A 12,764-nucleotide genomic window follows, 5' to 3' on the forward strand; every position below is an offset into this window, starting at 1 on the left:
GAACCTTTATTGAGAGGTTATTAAACCTCAGAGGTTAGTGCACCAGGCTCTGAGGTTACAGAGCTAATAACTGAGACAGTCCTCGCCTCGGAGGACTCTATAGTTAAAAAGTTCTGTATAAAAGCATGTTTGTAATGCTGAGGGAATCCTGAGGAGGGAGCTCTAACCTTGCTTGGGGAAGTAGGAAAAGAACACAATGCCATGTAACATTTTGTTTGACAATGCAGGTGTTTTCTTAACATTCAATCCACAGAATTGATTGCATCTCCAATGCTGTGTTTGCACACTCTGCCCGTAGCTGAAATACGTTAATTTTTACCCAATAAACATTCCCATGGAATTCAAGAATTTTTAGCTTATCGTGTCAGGCATTATTCTAACATTGCATAGACAGTATCTCATTTAATCCTCTTTTATGGGGGCTCCTGGGTGGCTCAGTTGGTTAAGGGACTGCCTTCCGCTCAGGTCATGATCCTGGAGTCCCGGGATCGAGTCCCACATTGGGCTCCCTGCTCAGCAGGGAGTCTGCTTCTCCCTCTGACCCTCTTCCCTCTCGTGCTCTCTATCTCTCATTCTCTCTCTAAAATAAATAAATAAAATCTTTAAAAAAATCCTCTTTTATGGAATATGTACTATTTTATATCAATTTAATAGGTTAAAAAACATGCTAGGCACAAGGAGCATGAGTTAATTGTTTATATTAATTAGCAGGGCTGGGATTTAATGGAGTCATTCTGATTCCATAACCTGTTTTCTTAACGATCATATTACATATCCAAGGAATTCTGGGAGACCATAAGTTTGGGAAAATTATAGAAAAATCTTAGCAATCATTTGACATTTAATGTTTTAAAAATGACTAAAACAGGCCTAAAAAGACAGCTACTTTTTCTTTAGGATGAAAAATAGTTTCAATGTAGTAAAAAAGCATTTAAAGTACAGAACAACCAGTAAACCAAACCCTCTCCATGGAATGGTAAGGTTTGTGAAAACATGAGGTTCTTATAAATAGGAGAAGAGAGGAGTGTCTTATATTTCCATTCTGAAAATGGTCATCTTACTTCACTTTCTCATTGCTATATTCACTTCTTGTATTAAGATTTAACTTCTGTTCAAAACTGCTTACGAGTAGGATTTCTGCTTCTGCAAAAGCTTCAAAATCATTGTTATTTCTTGCCCTCCTCCTTAGGTGTAGTTTTGATGGGAAGGAAGTCCAGATTTTTTTTTTTAAGGTTATATATTTTTTTTAAGTAATCTCTACACCCAAAGTGGGTCTTGAACTTATAACCCTGAGATCAGAAGTCATATGCTCTACCAACTGAGCCAGCCAGGCACTCCAGAAATCTTCAGTTTTTAACATCAGGTTTCTCCAAGTAGAGTTCCAACTGCTCAGAATCCTCCCTTTTCCCTCCGAAGATTAATTTCCTTGGTTCTTAATATTGTGGATTTTGAAAATTTGGTTTTATTATTTTATCAAATGTATGTCATCAGACCATTCCATTTGTTACACAATTGGCCTGTAAGGCTTTGATTTTTATCACTTCCCTCTGGGGTGATCAGACTCTAGAGCATGAATTTCCTTTATCTTTTAGACCACAGTGAAAAAGTATTTGTCTACATCAAGAAAAAGAGCTGTTGGTGGTTCAAAATATCATTGTTTCTTCATAAGAAGTAAGCTTGCTTCATAAACAAACACAGAAATCATCAACTTTTTGCTAAGTTACTGAATACTATTTGTTAAAAAGACCTATTTAGATAAGTTTAGAAAGTCAGTCTGCAGGCTTTTTACCAAGTTGCTACCATTGGTTATAGGTGGAGGTTGGGCTTATAAATAAGAAGACTTCCCCTTTCTCTATGTTGGATTTTTTTTTTTGAAGATCCTGTATAATCAGAAAAAAGAGACACTTTAATACAGATACTAACATTCTGATAAAAATTTTTTTTTTCTTCAGGATATAATCATAATAAAGAGTACCTATTTTGTCTGCCCCTTCCGAGCGGACCAGGTTAATTGTGGTTTGCAACCAGAATACTCTTTTGTTTGGTCACATGTGGTGTTGCCCTGGCATATGGATACACCCCAACTTTCTTTTTTAAATACCTTTTATCAGTTACCCAAAGTTTTATTCTGCAGAGTATTTATTGACTATCATAAAAAAAGACAAGAGGTAACAAGTATTGGCGAGGATGTGGAGAGAAGGGAACCCTCTTGCAGTGTTTGTAGGAATTTAAATTGGTGCAACCACTATGGAAAACGCTATGGAGGTTCCTCAAAAAATTAAAACTAGACCTACCGTATGATCCAGCAATCCCACTTCGGGGCATATATACAAAGGAAATGAAATCACTGTCTCAAAGAGATGTTCACTGCAGCATTATTTACAATAGCCAAGATACGGGAACAGCCTAAGTGTTTGTTGATGAATGAATGGGGAAAAAATGTAGTGTGTAAATATATACAATGTAACATTATTCAACCACGTGAAAGAAGCAAGTCTTGCCATTTGTAACAACGTGGATGAACCTGAAGGACACTGTGCTAAGTGAAATAAGCCAGATGCAAAAAGACAAATATTTTATGAACTTATTTATATGTGGAATCTCAAAATTTTAAGAATGGTGGTTACCAGGGGCTAAGGGGAGGGGGCAATGAGGAGATATTGACCAAAGGGTACAAAGGTTCAGCTATGTGGGATGAATAAATTCTGGAGACTTAATGTATCATTAAATGGTGACTGTCATTAATAATACTGTATTATAAACTTGACATTGTTTAAGAGAGTTGATCTTAAGTGTTCTCACCACTTACACCAAAAGACATAACTATGTGAGGTAGTGGATGTGTTAATTAGCTTGATTATGGCAATCACTTCCCAAGGTTTACACATACCAAAACATCGTGTTCTATATCTTAAACATATACAATTTTATTTGTCAGGTATGCCTCCATAAAGTTGGGGGAAAAAAACAAGAAAACTCCAAATGAAAATAAAAAAACTTTTAAGTGTTGACAGCGACAGGCTTCCTAGCACTTGGAACGGGAACAAAGAGGGAACCCCTCCCACAAGTTAGAGAAGATAAAAGCAACAGGGGAAGTGTGGGTAGAATGGTAACTAGAGGCGAGGTTTGAATCAGTGGAAGAGGGAGACGAAGGGAAAGGTGGAGGAGAAGAATAAGAAGAGCAAGATGAAGGAGGAGTAAAAGAAGGAGAAAGAGAGGAGGAAGAGGAAAAAGAGGGGAAGGAGGGAGAGAGAATTACCCTTACCTCAGCGTCCAAGAGAGGAGTGTAGTTCACATTTTCGTGTAGGCACAGACACACAAATGCACACACATAGCAACTTCAGCACTTTTCTTAAAATTGGCAGGCGCACAAAACCTAGATGAGAGTCAGTCAGTTAGCTATAAGCATGTCAGGTTTGTCATAGTCATGCAGCCTTTAGGAAGCTGTGTTTCAGAGAGCAAAATTTAGGCCCCACTATGAAAGACGGGAAAGGAAGCAGATGGGTGAGTGGTATTTCTAGGAGTTGTCAATCTCTCACAAATCTTGAAATAGACATTATAGAGGGGAAGGAACTGCCTGAGAAGACTTGAGAGCATCCGTATGGAGAGAGGCAGGACTAAAAATGGCCTTGTGAAGGGGAAAGTTGATAGAAGGGAACACGATCATGGGGCCAAATAAAGTAGATTAAAGCTAGAGGAAAGGAGCTTAAGATTTTATTTTATTTATTTATTTGAGAGAGAGAGAGAGAGAGAAAGCATAAGCAGGGGTGAGGGGCAGAGAGAGAGGGAGAAGCAGGCTCCCCACTGAGCAGGGAGCCCGATGCAGGGCTGCATCCCAGGACCCCGGGATCATGACCTGAGCTGAAGGCAGACGCTTAACCGACTGAGCCACCCAGGCGCCCCAGGAGTTTTAAGATTTTAAAGTGCAGTCTTTCCTAACAATTAGGCAGGATATGTGAAATACGTGTTATTTTAAAATTTGAGTCATGACATTGAGACGGCCTTGAGAGGTGGGCATGGGGCCACTTAAGTCATGGGTATTTTTAAATCACTTTTTCCAGTGCTGCCCTGTACAATTTGTGTACTGACTCAGCTTAGTCCTGGTCCTTCAACTTGGAACGTGAGCCCACATGACAGGCTGACAGACAGACATGAAAGATGGGGCTAGTGCCTCAGAGTAAGTGTGTATGGAGTGGGTGCACACCGAGGAGACATTACTGATTTCTGTGGGTGCTCTTAGAGGAAGAAGATAACTCCGTAGCACATTCTCCCTGCCCCCAGATTTATGGAGGTATTATTGGCTTACAGCATATGCGTTTCATATGAACAATGTGACGATTTGATACACATATATTACAAAATGAGTACCACAATCACGTTAGTTAACACCTCCATCCCTAGAAGTTTATACCCTTTGACCAACATCTCCCCATTCCCCCTGCCCCTGGCAACCACCATTCTATTCTCTATTTCTGAGTTTGGCATTTTTAGATTCCACATGGAAGTAAGATCCTACAGTACTTGTCTTTCTCTGACTTACTTCACCTAGCATAATGTTCTCAAGGTCCGTCAATATTGTCACAAGAGGCAGGGTTTCCTTCTTCTTTATGGCTGAATAATATTATATTTTGTGTGTGTGTGTGTGTGTGTGTGTGTGTGTGTGTGTGTGTGTGTGTATCACATTTTCTTTATTCATTCATCCATTAGTGGATACTCAGGTTGTTTCCACGTCTTGACTATTGTGAATAATGCTGCAATGCACGGGGGAGTCCAGCTACATCTAATATCCTGCTTTCGTTTCCTTTGGAAATATACCCAGAAATAGGATTGCTGGATCATGTAGTAGTTCTATTTTTGATTTTTTTGAGCAACCTCCATACTATTTTCCGCAGTGGCTGCACCAATTTATATTCCCAACAACAGTGCACAAGGGTTCCCTTTCTTCCACACCCTCACCAACACTTACAATCTCTTGTCTTCTTGATGACAGCCATTTTAACATGTGTGAGGTCATAGCTCACTGTGGTTTTGATGTGCATTTCCCTGATGATTAGTGATGTTGCGCATCTTTTCATGTACCATTTGGCTGTCTTCTTTTAAAAGAAGGTCTATTTGAGTCTTCTGCCCATTTCACAATTGGATTGTTTGTTTGTTTGTTCTGTTCTTGGATTGTATGAGTTCCTCATATATTTTGGATATTAACCCCTTAACAGATGGTTTGAGACATTTTCTCCGTGGGCTGCATGTTCCGTAGGTGGCGTTTTGTACATTTCCACTGCATTCTGTATGTAGGCTGCGTTTTCATGTTGCTTATTGTTTCTTTCGCTGTATACAAATACTATGACAGTATGACAGAATAATCACCACTGCTCGTTGTATCAGTCAGGTTTTCCGTGTAATGATTTCAGAATTTTAGTGGTCTCCAAAATAAGCATCCATTTCTCTCTCATTACATAAAGGCTGTGAGTTGGCTGCCGCTCTGCTCCGTGTTGTAGGCCATCTGTAATTCCTCTCCCCATGTCCCCTCATTCCTGGATCTGGGCTGAAGGAGCAGCCCCTGTCTGGGACATGGCGCTCTTGTCGCAGAGAGCAAGGGCACAGAGGCGGTGGCGGCATATTGAAAAGTTCCTGGTCCACTGACACACGCAGACTTAACGGTGGGGCAGAGATGCGGGCTCTACCCCCTACCAGGAGGCGTCGCAAGGGCCGAGGTGTATAATCTGCCAACACGGCAGGGAAAGGATAATTTGGACAATAGCAAGAGGTACCATATTAATAATCAGCTAGGCCTTAAGTTTTATTATACTGGTCTTTGTGGTCCCTGGGGGGTATCACGGGAAGGAAACAAGTCTTTGATTGTTGCTGTGGCAGAGAAAAGGATCTGAAAGTGTCCCATGTCCATCCATTCCTAATTATCTTGTGTCATTTTACCCCTGAAATTAAAAATGAATTCAATGCTTAAAATGCAAATATAATTAGAAATGCAAAGAATATAACAATATTAAAAATGCAAAGGCATGCAAATATAAATTATGTAATTTATCTTTTTGACATATCTTGTCTGCAGAGACTTGTGCTGACATAATTTCATCTTGTTTAGTTTGCAGATAAAAAGATAATCCCTGATACCATGTGAATTACACTAGAGAAAGCTCCTCTGAACCATCATATGGGGAAGGAAATAGCGGGGCTTCCTACACTCCCTGCTAGTATTAAAGGAAATGGAAAGAAAATACAGTTTGACCTGCCCAGGTCTTTCGTCTCGTTTGAGTTAGCAATTTAACCCTCAACATCTTTTTCTTTGGATTGCTTACTTAACCATTTTAAAGATGACAGGCAGTGGTTTGTACTGCAGAAGTATGCTATCAGCAGTCTCCTGCTTCCCCGTAACTACTCTCTGTAAACCAACTTCCTGTGATTGAAAAGCCTAAGATATTAAGGTCTGAAAATTGAGGTTTTGAATTGAAAGGAAAACACCTTCATTTTAACCATGGTGCAGGACTTTGGCTTTTTAACACAGTGCTATAGGAATCTTTGCAGGGAATGTTTTCAAATTTGAGGTTATTTTTGCCTTGGTTCTTTCAGTAAATGAAATAAGAATACTAAGCTTAAAATGCTATTAAGTTTGATGTGAAGAGGAATGCAGATTTTGGAAGTGTAATCATGTTTCATTGGCTGTCTTCTACACCAGTGTGAAATTGATGAGATGATGCTATGCATTTGTATTGATTGCTGTGTTTGGGAATTAAGTCGCGAAGTGGCATTTTACCAGACTTTGTTGAAGACCAAACTCAAATCCTGTTCGCAATTCAGAGGCCTTTTCCAGTTACCTTCGTCCTCAATGAATTCTCTAAACTGTGATATTATTTTTTACCTTTCCCCCCAAATCGGTCATGTATTCTCCCGGGTAGTATGGCTCATGGGGGCAAGGCCAGACCCAAATCTGTTTATCCCTGTCCCAGCTCCCAGCACAGGCTTGGCAAGCAGTTGGTTCCTAATCTGTATTTGTTGACTGGGTGAATGTGTTGATTTGCACTATCATCTGATTGCACACGAGAATGTTACTATCTTCACAGGACTGTAAGTTCCTTGCAGTCAAAGGTCATGTTGTATTCTCGTTGAGCTCCCATGACACCTCACAAAGTGTGGGCTGGGCACACAGGGGTATGCATGTGACGTTTGTTGTGATGATTCTCAAAGTTCAGTTATGTTTGAGACTTCAGTGGCACCCCCTCTAAAAGATGCCCAGTTTAGCCTTTTAACATGATATAGCTATGAATACTTTTAGCTAAGGACCGTAAAGTGTTCAAATACATTTGTTATGTATTTGATATGATACCTCCCCATGGATGCCATCCAGCAAATTATGAACTCTGACACCAGATGACCTTGGCTCCAACTCTGGCTCCCCCGTGTGTGTGCATGTTCCATTTATTGAACCTCTCTTTGCCTCACATTCCTCGTCTCTAAAATGGTAGAACAACAGTATCTACCTCCCAGGACGATGGGGAGGATTACAGGAGATAATGCAAGGAAAATACTTAGCCTAGCACCACATAGAACGAATGCCGTATAAAAATAAGTTATTATGTTTTTGTTGTTACTGTTATTGGGTAACGATACCCATGGTATGGTAAGAACTATGGGCAGACTGCAATAAATAAGGTCCGGCTTCAGGAATTCATTGATAAAAACCCCCAATCATTTTTATAAATGACCGTTTACTGAGCCCTTACCTAATAGATGTTATTCAAATATCGAATCCATTTTGTCAATACTTAGGACAACTCTTTTGTATGTGTGGAAATTGAGACTTAGGAAAGCCATGTCACTTTCCCCCAAGGTCACCCAGCAAGCACTTAGAGGAGTCAGGAGTCAGATACAGCGCTCCTGGCTGATTTCTGTGATTTATGCTCTCTGGTAAGGAAAAACCTCCGAAAGTGATGTCAGGAGCGAGCAACACCTGTACTACTGCAGAGTAGGGATCTTTAGAAAAGGGGAGATCATTTCAGGGTAGGGGGTCGTTGTGGAAAATTCCACAGGGAAAGTGACATCGGACGTGCAGAATTCTAAAAGAGAGAATAGGGATAGAGTTCTAGTCTGGACCCATCTGAACTCATCATTTTTGTAGGTAAAATATGTCAAACATTGTTATTTTCATATGGTTCAACCTATAATAATTTGTGACAGTGGTAATGGCAGGGGCAAGGTTTAAAATATGGGGAATTTGAAGCCTCTCCCAGTTTTCCAACGAGGAGTCCTGGATGTTGGAGAGAAAGGAGAAAATAAAAAAATGTGTCCAGATTAAGGTATAGGGATTCTGGGAAAAGGAGAATTCATCTTCAATGGGATGAAGTTCACGAAGAAATTACTGATGCCACGGCTGTTAATGTGTGGGAACTATAAATCACTGTGAACATCTTTTGATTTTTCGGCAATTTCTATAAGATAAAAGCAAATGATGTAATTCAAGCTGTAGGGACCAGTAAGGGCAATGAAGATGCTTTCACCGAGTCATTAAGTTTTCCATGAAACATTATAGTAGTCATCTGGAAACTTAGCTTTCATTATTTCAAGAAGGGGCATTTATCAGACACCAATAACATTGCAAATGTTCCTTCTGCTTCCAGTTCTCTAAGAATGTTTCCCTAATACAAAAGTATAAGGATTTTACTCCGTGTGGTAAAAGGATGATTTTGCACTTTTCTGATTGAAAAATAGAGACCAAAGTGGACATTTAAAGACTATGAATATTTCTGTTTCTGGAATGATTTTATATGCTTTGCTGCCCTGGAGTGATTATTTATCTGGAGAGCTAACACATCTGCACTGCACTTTGCTCTGTACCCGCACAGCCTGTGTTGCAGGAATAATTCTTCAGAAGGAAGCCAGGGTGACATTATTCACAAAGGATGCCCAGTACAGGGGCTCTTTACACCCCACCCACACCTGTCTCCCAGGGCTCTTTTAGACTAGCCCCCAAAAGCTATCTTTTATTTCTAGAAACTTCTGGAGAAGAGGCCTGAATACTATCTGCTGACATTGTTATACACTAGACAATATATCCGATCCTTTATTTCGTTTCACCTCTCAATAACCTTTTTTATGATTATTACTGTTGTTATATCATCATTGTTATTAATCTATGTAAGTTTTACAGATGTAAAAACTGAGGCTTAGGGGGAAAAAAAGAGGCCTAAATTCACATCATTTCGTCCGAGACTCAGTCTCACTGACTACAAAGCCCATTCTGTCTCCTGGCATCTCTGTGAAGCTCTCCCCTGCAGTCAGACATCCTCTGCTCCATCTCAGTTCACCCATCACCATGTGTAACAATTTTTCTACGGACATCATCCTCATAAATCAAGGATTCTTAACCAGGGGTGGTTTTGCCATCCGGGGACATTTGGCAATGCCTGGAGACATTTTATGTAGTCACAATTGAGGGAGGTGCTGTTGGGCAGCTAGGGGGGTCCGGGAACGCTGCTGTGCATTCCACAGTGCACATTTCACAGGCCCACAGCAAAGGATTATCAAACCGAAGAGTCAAAAACCAAGGTCCAGAAGTCCTGTCTTAAATCTGCCATGCTTCCTAATCCCCACACTCATCCCCATGTTTCTCTGTTCTGGAAATCTTTGTCTAGCTTCTGACAACCCATTTTTATTTCTAGACAATTAGAAAAACTGAATAATTAATGTAATCTTCCCACGATCAAACTTTCATTAATATCTATTTGTGGAGGTGATTAGCTAGACACTGCACAGCGCATCAGACCTTGTTTTTCTGTGAGGAGCTTATAACCTTAGGCAGATTTCTTTCTTAAATCCAGAAGAGGAACAGCAGGAATATAATACTGCTAAACTTACATGCATCAACAGGAAAGGCTTTACATTCTTAGACGTTAATGGGGCAGAAAGATGTCTCTCAGGTGAAGGAGGGTTAAGGGGAGGGCAGTGCCATGTTTCCCTGGGAGAGTTGAGGAAAGTCATCACCTCCTCCCTGCTCAAGGCAGCAGAACCAGGCGGAGGGTGCTGGCTTTCGGAACCCTTTTTAGGGTTAAGGAAGGGATCTGGTCTGGGGGTTGTGCAGGACGCACACTGAACTTGTATGTCAAGTACCTACATACCTCTTTCTTGTGTAGCTTGTTTTTGGTTTCACTGCTGAATAATCCTGCAAATGAGAGAAACTCTCTCTTGTACTTTGCTTTGCCCATGTAAACCCAGCTACAAGCTCCATCCACAGCCACCCTCTCTGGGCTTGCAGCCTCCTGAACTGTTAGACATTCTTTAAATAAAAAAGCCAGTATTTATTTGCTATGCTTTGCAAAACGGCTTTAATTGGGACATGTCATCACAATCCTCTCAGGACGAGTAGCTCTATAGATTTCAACAAGGCCCCAAACAAGCATAATTTAGGGTAAGACAAGCTTCCCGAATCCTGAATTCCTAGCTTTCGAATTCTCTGAAGTTTGCCTTGTACCCGAGCACAGCCCGAGGCCTTACCTGATTGCATTAGGTCAGAGTCGCCACAAGAGGGCGTGTGAAGAACACAATCGTCTTTGGAACTGGGATTCCAGAAGCCATTTCCTTGATGAGGCAGCCGCAGCGTCTGTAGTTTCCCGTATTCCGAGCAGGTGGAACAGATCCCTAGAACAGTCACTTACAGATCTTTTTAACGTGCTGTCTGCACAGAAAAGGGAAAAGGGGAAGGTTCTGAAGGTGGTGTGAGATATTCTGTTCAGGGTTTCCCCCCAGTCTGGAAGAGGGTTAGAAAAATCGCCTCAGGCAGGCATTGTAGTCCATTTGATTTAGTTGGAACTTTCGCTGTACCAGGATTGGCCAAGGCTCCTGGGATGACTTGGGGTTTGAGTGGAATAAATCACTCCAAGCTTGAAAGATCTCCCCGCAGTGATTCATTTCTGTCAAAACAAACAAACAAACAAACAAACAAACAAACAAGCAAGCAACTTGATGATTTAGTTTGCCTTTGGCATTTCCAGAAGAAGAGAGAGAATCTTCTCTCTTCTTTAAAATAAAAAGAATAGAAATCCGAGTCCCAGGCCCCCGCCCCGCCCCGCCCCCGTCCCCATTTACGTGCTACTGTCACAGGTGGGTGTCCCACGGAATTAGGAGAGCTCAGGTTGCTTCCAAGGCTACGCAGAAAATTACTGTCAGATAAGGTGCTCTGGGTACAGAGGACAGGGATCAGATATGGGGATCCCACAGGGTGGAGGTTCGCAAACTTTGGCATACATCATAATCACCCCGAATACCTGTGCAAACACAGACTTTTAGGCTTCACTATGAGATCCGGGAGGTCTGAGATGGGGCCTGAGGATTTGCATTTCTAACAAATTCTCAGGTCATGCTGATATTGGTTGGGGACCACACCTTGAGATTCCTAAGTCATCAGAATTACTCTTGAGGTTGGACCTGGGCATCTACAGCACACGGGTCTCAGTTAAGGGCCTGAGATTCCATCTTGCTACCAGGGTCCTGAGACTACGCCACACGCAGACCTCCCCTGCTGACTCTTTGCCCCAGATGACGACTCTTCTGAATAGAATGAAACCTTTAGGTTGCTTCCCCTCTTCCCCCCAGAATACCTCAAACGCCTGTGCTGGAACAAACTCCATAGTCCTGCTGATAGCTATGGCCTCCGTTTTCAAATCCTAATCCATGGGGAAGGTACGAGCAAACAGATCCTATACCAAGTAGACACAGTTTACCAGAATTTATAGATTGACTCCATCTCTAAGTGACCTCAACAAGATGCTTACCCTCCGAATACATTCATTTTCTCATCTATGAAGTGAGAACCAGAGCTGCACCTACTTCCCTGGGTGGCTATAGGGTTAAGTGAGTTAATATCTGAACAGCACTTTGAACGATGACTCACACATTATTCTCAATAAATATCAGCCACGTCATCATCTCTCATCTCTCATCTTTGCTTTTAGTGCCCATTTCCTTATATGGAAACTTGAACTAAGAACCCCCCTCCCCCCAGTTCCTGGGAGTGTGCCCTCCTGCTGTGGTATTTACTGGGAATTCCTGAAGATTCATGATGCTACCTTTAAACCCCTCCCTTGGCTGAATGACACGGCTTTACCAGGATGCAGAGGCCAGAGGTCAGATATGAAGGTTGATTATAATTTCTAGGTGGTAAAGGTATCCAAACCATATAACTGGTTTAGGGTTTATTAATTTTGGACAATCTGTTGTGCTAACTTGATTGTCTTAGTGATACATTAGAACGTCCTGTGAACTGCCGTGCTCTGTGCCTTGCAATACGAAGCAGTAGCAAAATAGTAAGAGAAAGAGGAAGCATCTTCCCGGTCAGATAAAAGTATTCCTGGCAGACTGCTGTGTGACTTGGAGCAAAGTACTTCATATGCTGGTGTCACTTCCCTAAGTGATAAAATGGATTTAATGTTTCAAAGCTGCCTCAGCATCACCAATCATGCTTTCTGCACATTTCCATATATGATGTATGACTAAGTACTATTTAATTACTTGTAGACTTCAAATAAATTTCATTGGTGTGGATATTTATTTTTGCCTCTTTATGTAAAGAAATTATTCACTGAATAGGTAATATATTGTCAAGGTGCAAAATTGGAAAAGCTGAAAAAGATGAACAAGGAAAGAGAAGCTTGCCTTCCATACCTGTCACCCAACTACACAGTGTCCCTCCACTGGGATTTTTAAATTTTTTAAAAGATTTTATTTATTTATCTATGAGAGAAAGTGCATGCATGAGA

At 41.2% G+C, this 12,764-nt stretch overlaps 1 long non-coding RNA gene across 1 annotated transcript; it reads right to left on the minus strand.

Moving 5' to 3' along the window:
- Positions 1 to 5,186: 5,186 nt before the first annotated feature.
- Positions 5,187 to 11,163, minus strand: LOC113909045. Its single transcript, XR_003515677.2, has 3 exons — positions 11,095 to 11,163; positions 10,504 to 10,919; positions 5,187 to 5,933 (listed from the first exon to the last, which is right to left on the minus strand). It is a non-coding gene; the product is annotated as an uncharacterized LOC113909045 (long non-coding RNA).
- Between the last annotated feature and the right edge of the window lie 1,601 nt (positions 11,164 to 12,764).

This window comes from Zalophus californianus, chromosome 4, assembly GCF_009762305.2.
Source record: "Zalophus californianus isolate mZalCal1 chromosome 4, mZalCal1.pri.v2, whole genome shotgun sequence".
Taxonomy (NCBI): domain Eukaryota; kingdom Metazoa; phylum Chordata; class Mammalia; order Carnivora; family Otariidae; genus Zalophus; species Zalophus californianus.